This window comes from Macrobrachium rosenbergii, chromosome 1 (genome assembly GCF_040412425.1).
Source record: "Macrobrachium rosenbergii isolate ZJJX-2024 chromosome 1, ASM4041242v1, whole genome shotgun sequence".
Classification (NCBI taxonomy): Eukaryota; Metazoa; Arthropoda; class Malacostraca; order Decapoda; family Palaemonidae; genus Macrobrachium; species Macrobrachium rosenbergii.
In genome coordinates, this window is record NC_089741.1 from 43,954,702 (window position 1) to 43,964,357 (window position 9,656).

The following is a 9,656-nucleotide window of genomic DNA, read 5'->3' on the forward strand; positions in this document are numbered from 1 at the left end:
AATGCGACGTCAGTAACCATAGTCTTGTAACGTCAGTGTGTAGTATTAAATAAATCAATCAGACAAAGTAATCGATAAAGTTTTCCTTCACAAACAAGGCAGTACATCCTTGCATTACTGTTACGTGAACAGAGATATATAATAGAATAAGTTTTGCAAAACAGCCGGAGACAAATTTAAACTAGTTCATTAAGAAATGAAATGCATCGACTCTAAGGATAAATGAAAAATAAAACATTAAAAATGACCTTATTATAAAGAGGTTGGTTCGAGAAATCACTATGGCTTCCATCGAATGTTAGTGTTTATAGTGTGCGTGTACTAGCTTACGCCGGCGAGCGCATCTCATCTCCCCAGATATCCCTCTTTTTATTGGATAATTTCTTCATAAAATTATTAGGGTCTGTATGGTTCTTTTTTATTGTATAACCCGTAGGGTAGTGATACCGTCAGTTCAGCTCACGTGGTGCACTGTAAACATTACTAAAGGCTGTTTGCAGCGTTCCTTGGGCCTCTAATTGTACCCACTTATTAGCCTTTTAGTTTATCCCTGCTCCGACATCCTGAAAGTGCCCCAAATTTTCTTAAATCAAACCAGTTCTTTATTGTATGGTTTTGTGGGCCGTATTATTCCTTTAAACTTTAACTCCGTTCATTTACGTCAGTGTCATGAGCTACTCATTTCAAATTCAACCGTTTACGTAAGTCATCATGACCAACTCATATACATAGTAACAGCTGATCATTTTCTCAAGCGGCCAAAAACCAACTCATTTTAAAACTGGTTAAGTTTTTTTACTGGGTCATAAACCAATCATCTTATCTATTATTCTTTTACTCACTTGTCGTAAACAACACATTTTAACTCCCCGTTATTTTCGAAAGTGGTCACGAACCACCGATTTTAATATTATGTTCGTTTACTCAAGTTGTTTTGAATAACCAAGTCTAAAACCTGTTGATTTTCTTAAATGCGTATTATTATTATTATTATTATTATTATTATTATTATTATTATTATTATTATTATTATTATTATTATTGTTCATTAGGAAGAAGTAAGAGGAAGTCGAGGGTAAACAGAAAGAAGAGATCCCACTTATTAAAAAAGAAAAGAAAATAGATAAATAGATAAAAATGTATTAAAATCTAAGAAGAATAGTATTAGGGTAGTAATGCATTGCATTTTCCCTTGAATTTCTGAAGTTCCACTCGCATAGACTGAGCTCAGAGGTACACACCAGTCGTGTTGATAAGACATTTTTTTTTTTTTGTAGGGGTGTGGAGCGGCCAACTGTGGAAGTTTTCTGAACTGGAGTTTCATCCACGATTCAGCAATGAAGGGGAGCACATTAATGTTCCCTCATACATATACATATATATATATATATATATACATATATATACTATATATATATATATATATATATATATATATATATATATATATATATATATATATATATATATATTCATATATTATGTATATATATATATATATATATATACATATATATGTATATATATATATATATATATATATATATATATATATATATATATATATAAAGAGAGAGAGAGAGAGAGAGAGAGAGAGAGAGAGAGAGAGAGAGAGAGAGAGAGAGAGAGAGAGAGAGAAACATCTCAGGCGAGGTAGAACTCTTGGAAGATTCCATTAAATCCCAACGTGCGTCTGTTATTTCTAGAAGTGAATTTTGTACCTGGCGTGTAGACGACTGTGGATGATCGCGACTGGGGAAGATGATGATTTACCGATCAGCTGCAATGCTTACTTTTGCAACTGAACCTATAAAGAATTGTTTTACTCTATGAACAATGCAAAATATCATTTGCACTTTTACCTGTAAAATAATAAGTGTAACAATGAAATATTTTCATGCGAAGAGCACTTGGAAACGATATGCAGGATGTTAAGAAAAAAAAAATCAAGATCAGTATTGAACTCGAAATGATAGAAAGTATAATTTTTTTTCTGTTCTAGATTAAACGAAGATGAAAATTGAATAGCAGGAAATATGACTTTTCTTTTGTGTAGAGAAAGAATAAATAAATAAATAAAAAATGAGAAAATGGCGGCATCATCTGGTGAATATTTATTTATTTAGAATAGTTTTTAATCAAAAGGATGATTTTTTTTTTTTTTCATTTACGTAAGAATGACTTTTGCGTTCAAAAATCATTATTCTTGCAAGAAATAATCTCGAGAAATGTTTGAAAATATTTTTAGAATATATATTTTACTCCGATGTGTGTAATTAAAAAAACAGGGAGCAGCTTTTGAAAGAATCCTTAAACATAAAACCAGCAAAAATTATTGGCACACCATGAGTAGTATTGCCCGATGGAGCCGTTGTAGTTGTAGTTGTAGTAAGAAAATATAATGATGAAGAGCATTATTAATAATGTTAATTGTAATTCCAAAGCCCTTCTGGGGTTAGTGCTGTCAGTGCACCTTACATGGAACACTGCAGGCATTGCTAAAGGGGGAATGTGAAGCATTCCTTCGACCTCCAGCAGCACCCATTTTTAGCCTTTTACTTTACCTGCACTCCCACTACCTTTATTCAGTCTTGCTGTCCAACATCTCTAACTGTTACTTTCATAGCACTGCTGTGGATTTTTCTCTCATTTCCACCCTTAGGTCCTTGTGCTTCATCTCATTTATTTTCTGGATCTCTTTAGCTTGCTGTCCAGCTCCTCCAACTCCCTCTTTTCACGGAATGGCTGAAAGTGGCCCAATGCTTGACGTCATAGCTTAAATTTCATAAATCATAAATAAAGAAGCGTAAAATCAAACGAAAAGCTTAGGCTTTACTCCAATAAAACGACAAATTACCAACAAAAAAGACTTTATGGGAATGAAATGACAAAGTTAATCAAGGAAAGACTTTACACGAATAAAACGACAAAGCTAATTAAGAAAAGTCTTCACACGACTAAAGTGACAGGGTTATTCACGAAAAGGCTTCGTAAGAATGCAACAAAGTTAATTGCAAAAAGAAAGCGGTAAAGTTCATCACAAAAAGACTTTACATGAATAAAATTACAAAGTTAATTACAAAGTTAGTCACGAAAAACTTTACGCTGATAAAGTGACAAAGTTAAAGACTTCACGCAAATAAGATGACAGAGTAAAAGACTTCACGCGAATAAGATGACAAAGTAAAAGACTTCACGCGAATAAAATGACAAAGTAAAAGACTACGTGGATAAAATGACAAAATAAAAGAATTTACGCGAATATGAGAAAGTAAAAGACTTCACGCGAATAAAATAACAAAGTAAAAGGCTTTACGCGAATAAAATAGCAAGGTAAAAGGCTTTACGCCAATAACATGACAAAGTAAAAGACTTTACACGAATAACACGACAAAGCAAAAGGTTTTACGCGAATAAAATGACAAAGTAAAAGACTTCACGCGAATAAGATGACAAAGTAAAAGACTTCGAATAAGATGACAAAGTAAAAGACTTCACGCGAATAAGATGACAAAGTAAAAGACTTCACGTGAATAAAATGACAAAGTTAAAGGCTTTACGCGAATAAAATGACAAAGCAAAAAGACCTTACGTAAATAACATGACAAAGTAAAAGACTTTACACGAATAACACGACAAAGCAAAAGGTTTTACGCGAACAAAATGACAAAGTAAAAGACTTTACGCGGACAAAATGACAAAGTAAAAGACTTCACGCTGACAAAATGAATAAAACGACAAAGTCAAAGACTTCACGCGAATAAAATGACAAAGCAAGAGACTTTTCACGAACAAAATGACAAAGTCAATCGCGAAAAAGACTTTCCGATAACGAAAAGACAAAGCTAATCACGAAAAAGACTTCACACGAATGAAACGACGAAGTAAATCACGAAAAGGCTTCACACGAAACGGGGAAAGTCCTAGATATGAGAGCGGAGAAGTGTCCAGTCACTCTGGTCTACGTGTCCACAGGGCCAGCAATTATGCAGTGCTTGTAACAGGCAATTCGGTCGCATTAATGAACGGTCTCCTCTCTTGTTACCCGAAATAAAGAGGATCTGAGGGTGTGTGTGTGTGTGTACGTGCGTCGGGAAGGATTGAATAAATCCTTCTGCTGCTGCCGCCGACTTTCCTTCAAGGAATCAACAAGCGTGATCAGTCGACGTTATGCTAATCTCTTTCTCTCTGTGTATATATATATATATATATATATATATATATATATATATATATATATATATATGTATATATATATATATATATATATATATATATATATATATATATATATATATATATATATATGTGTGTGTGTGTGTGTGTGTGTGTGTGTGTGTGTGTGTGTGTGTGTGTAGCAGACTGGCGCACTTACTGTATATGTTAATAGTTCTCTCTCTCTCTCTCTGTATATATATATACAGTATATATATATATATATATATATATATATATATATATATATATATATATATATATATATATATATATATATATATATATATATATATATATATATATATATATATGTATGTATGTAGCAGACTGGTGAGTTTATTGTATAATATGTTAACAGTTCTCTCTCTCTCTCTCTCTCTCTCTCTCTCTCTCTCTCTCTCTCTCTCTATATTATATATTATATATAGAGAGAGAGAGAGAAAGAGAAGAGAGCAGAACTCATCTTATATGTTAATAGTTTCTCTTCTCTCTCTCTCTCTCTCTCTCTCTCTCTCTCTCTCTCTCTATATATATATATATATATATATATATATATATATATATATATATATATATAGGCACAAGTGTATCAAGTATAGTTCAATAGTTTAATATCAAATTTCTATCTAAACCTTGGAAGTAACTTAACCCCCAAATGAAATTATAGTTCATAAATGCTTCTGCTCCAGGCAGGATTCGAACCTGGGCCTCTCATGTTTCGTTCGCTAATGGTTTAGTTTTTATATTCATTCAAGCATCGTAATGTTGAGACAAGAAAATATTTAAATTTTTTGTGTTAAACCTAGTTTTATTTTTTTTAACATAATACCGGAAAGTAATGGTCTGGTTTGCTTGTTCCATAGCCATACGACCAAATATGTAATGTTTATTATTATTATAGACTAAATAATAATGTTTTTGGCATTATAGACCAAATAATGATGTTTATTAGTACTATTTGTCTACAGTATTTGAAGTATGTCCATGTCATCTGATACATTCCTTTTAGATCAGCTGGCAAGATTACCTGTTGAATGGCACGTTTGCTTACTTCATTATATAACAGAAATAACTTGTGTCGTGCCAACCGAAGTCACTGACACCACAGAGAGAGAGAGAGAGAGAGAGAGAGAGAGAGAGAGAGAGAGAGAGAGAGAGAGAGAGAGAGATCATTTGTGATATAATCATGGGTTTATTTTACTGTTAATGATGAGACAGCGTGTGTCATGGAAAAGAGTCTCTGATGCCTTAGAGAGAGAGAGAGAGAGAGAGAGAGAGAGAGAGAGAGAGAGAGAGAGAGAGAGAGAGAGAGAGCCATATTCATGGGAAAACCCTGACCATGAATGGGCTTCTCACGCCCTCGGGATTGATTGATGTATATCTAGTGGCGTTACAACAACAGAGGCAATTTACTCGGGTGCCTTTTGGGAGAGAGAGAGAGAGAGAGAGAGAGAGAGAGAGAGAGAGAGAGAGAGAGAGAAGGAAAACGCCATAATCATGGTAAAATCCTATGCATGAATGGCGGAAGTAGAAAACCTAGAAAGCGCGCTTCGTATGTCCCTCTCAGGACGCAGCGAAGTTTCCGTTGGGATCTTATGGGTCTACGTTTTCCCTGGAAGCCACAGCCGACGACTTCTTGAAACGGCCGCCGAATCCAACCAGGACAAAACTGTTGCTTATCTTCAATCAAAATATTAAAATTAAGCAAGAAGTCCCTCATAATTATGCTAATTATTAATTATTGATTAATAGGTTCACATATGTAATATTTAAGGTTGTCGCTAGACGAAGATTCGACATTTTAAGGAAAGAACCAAATTTTCCCCACGTCTTCGTAATCGTAAATGTTTCTCAAAATGTTTCGTTTTCTTTATAAATATACGTTCCCCTACTATATTTCTTATATGAGCAGTGGTCTTAATCCTTTAATAATGAACAAAACTCACTGGAAAGTGTTGTAGAACTTTCTCCTGCTGATGGCAGGTGAAACTTTCCACCAGTATGGTCTACTATGCGCAATGCCTTGGGGTTGGCAATAAAGCAAATGTGAAGGAAGTGGATGTTTGATTAAATATGAAGTAGGCCAGTCATTGAACTCCTTATTATATTGGAAGAATATATCAACAATTGTCAAATAAATAGCAAATTTAAACGAAAAACAAAATCAGTTGAAAGAGTTTTTGGTTATGAAATGTATACATTTATAGGCCTATAAGGCATTTAATTTTTATTGCAAAGTTGTCTTATTATTATTATTATTATTATTATTATTATTATTATTATTATTATTATTATTATTATTATACTACTACTACTTATTACTACTACTACTCAGTAAAATCCTCCAAGGTTACGAATGCATCCATTTACTTATATATAATTGTGGAATCTTTAATCATATCATTATTATCATTATTAATACAATAATTATTGCAATTCCTCAGCACCAAGCGAACACATTTCAAGGGCAGACCCGCTCAGACTGAAGGTAGATCCTGCCTCCATCTCCGTGTAAGCCTAAAAGCGAGAACGTTAGGATAATAAAGATAAATACAATAAAGCAAGGAGCAGACGTAGGCCGATGTTGTGAGAGGGAGACAGGAGTTCGGCGTGAGGATTCGAATCTGTTTTAAGAAAGAGAGAATTATAACTGTTGGGGATGGAAGGGGAGTTAGGGAGGGTGACGGGTTGGGGAGGAGGAGGAGGAGGAGGAGGCGGAGGGGAATGTGTTGGGTTAAGGTTTATGGGGAGGGAAAGTACAAGGAAAGAAGGGGGGGGAGGGGGAAGAAGCAGAAGAAGGAATAATAGGGTGGGGCGAGGGAGTAAGTAGGAATAAGGGTTCATAATAGCTGTCTCTCTCTCTCTCTCTCTCTCTCTCTCTCTCTCTCTCTCTCTCTCTCTCCGCCATTCAACGTATTGATCGTTCGAGACTTGTTTCTCTCTGTCTGTTCGTTCTTTGGCTTGGATGGATGCTTATTCGATATAGCTATCTCTCTCTCTCTCTCTCTCTCTCTCTCTCTCTCTCTCTCTCTCTCTCTCTCGTTTCGCAAGACGTTAAACTGAAGTTGCTTAATGTCTTGACATGGCCGTCACTCCGTTGTCAATGCGTAAGTTTGACCAAGATCTTGGCTTACACGCTGTGGCTTCTCATTACCATAATAGATGCAGCTTCAAGCAATATGTTCGTTCCTGATTTAAGATGAAATTGAAGTAACGTTTTTCCATTTTAGTTTTAATAAGTTCCATGTTTTTATTTTTTTTAAGATGAGTTTAAAGCAATGTTCGTAACTTTAGTTTAAAGCGAATAAAAGAATAACTTCTGTATTTTTAAAGTATGATTTAAAGTAATATGTTAATTCAGTTTAAATGTAGTATTTTAAATTTTATTACGATTTTTTAATTAAATCGATGATTTCTGTATTAATTTAAAGTTAATTTAAAAGTATGTTTTTCAAGAATTTAAATAAAATTTTAACTCAGTCTATAAAGGAATTTCAGAGTAATATCACCTTTAATGTAAAAGTACTTTAGGATGATATTTCCATTCATAACTAAAATTTGAACCAATATTTTCCATCTTAATCTGAATGTAATATTTTTCTCTCCCAAATTAAAATTGATATGAAATATTGTTCACTATTAATTTTTAAAAACTTTAATTACCTTCACGCTCAATTTGAAGTAAGTTCTAAGCAAAGTTCTTATTATTAATTCATTTTTAATTGAGATATATCGAATTTAAAGTAACATTTTCATTCCTATTTTAAAAGTAATATAAAGTCATATTTTCATTTTTATATAAAAATAGTATCATTAAAAATAATTAAGATATTGTTTTTATCCTTACAGTTAAAGTAACTTACTCTCTTCGTGTTTTGGGAATCTACATTATTTTCATTTTCATATTTTGAAAATTAATTTAAACTGGATTTAAGGTTGCATTTTCAGCCTTAACTGAAAGACATTGAAAGCCAATATTTTGGTCCTTAATGTAAAATGAATTAAAGGGAAGTTAAGGTAATACACCCACTCCTTATTCAAAGTTAGTCTAAAGGACACATTTGTACTTTTTAATTTAAAGTTCCCGGCCAATATATATTTTTTTTTTGCTACAGTTGCAAAATATAACTACTGTATTTTCAGTTTTTCCTTCAGCTAAAGGGAAAATTCGACTGACACTGTAACCTTGTTATTATTATTATTATTATTATTATTATTATTATTATTATTATTATTATTATTATGATGATGATTGATTGATTGATTGATTGATTATTATTATTATTATTATTATTATTATTATTATTATTATTATTATTATGATGATTATTATTATTATTATTATTATTATTATGAAAAAAGATGAAACAGAGCCAAGAGATAAGTATCGTGAAATGCTACGAACCTAAAAAATACGAAAAAATAAAAATCAGCAAATCAAAAAGAGCATAAACAAAAAACAAACGCACAAACGAACAATCAATTGTTTAGAAATAAGGAAGAAAAATTACAAAGGAGCAAGGCTCTCTGAAGCAGCATTATAAAGTAATAAATAGATATATAAACAAAAATGCGCCGAAGAAACTTCGGCGCAATCGAGTTTTCTGTACAGCCGCTACAGCGTACAATCAAGGCCACCGAAAATAGATCTATCTTTCGGTGGTCTTGTTAAAATGCTGTACGAGCCGCGGCCCATTAAACTTTAACCACGGCCCGGTGGTGGCCAATCCTATATCGCTGCCAGAAGCACGATCATGGCTAGCTTTAATCTTAAGTAAAATAAAAACTACTGAGGCTAGAGATCTGCAGTTTGGTATGTTTGATGATTGGAGGGTGGATGATCAACATACCAATTTGCAGCCCTCTAGCCTCAGTAGTTTTTAAGATCTGAGGGCGGACAGAAAAAGTGTGGACAGAATAAAGTGCGGACGGACAGACAAAGCCGGCACAATAGTTTTCTTTTACAGAAAACTAAAATGTAAATAAATTATTAAAATACAGGGAGAATTGTATTGGGGTTTAGTAATGTACTGCATCTTCGCTTGAACTTCCAAAGTTCCAATTGCAATACATCCTCAGTAGGGAGACTGTTCCACAGTCCAAAGGTGGGAGGAATCAAGGTCCTCTGGAACAACTGAGAAGTCCGACAGCGAGGCACATTTACCACGCACTGGTGCCGACGGAAATGACCAAAGACCTCCATTAGTTCGTATGGTAACTGGAAGCCTTGACCCCCAGGTGACCCGAGAAAAAGTTTCCCCATCTGGTAGAAGGTAGAAGCCTTCCTTCAACTCCCCCCAACCCCTCTCCCTAGTACATTACAGCTGATGGGATTCTATTCAGAGACTGATTATGTTCTCAAACTTAGCGTCTGCTTCTTCATCTCCATAACGGGTCCTTCGCCGTTCGTGATGGATATTGGAAAGAGAAGAAATAAT

The 9,656-nt window shown here is 33.8% G+C and overlaps 1 protein-coding gene across 1 annotated transcript in view; it reads left to right on the plus strand.

The window, feature by feature from the left end:
* The window catches only part of S1P (membrane-bound transcription factor site-1 protease), an 81,306-nt gene that overhangs the window by 10,333 nt on the left and 61,317 nt on the right, over nt 1–9,656 (plus strand). The gene's annotated exons all lie outside the window — the stretch shown is intronic.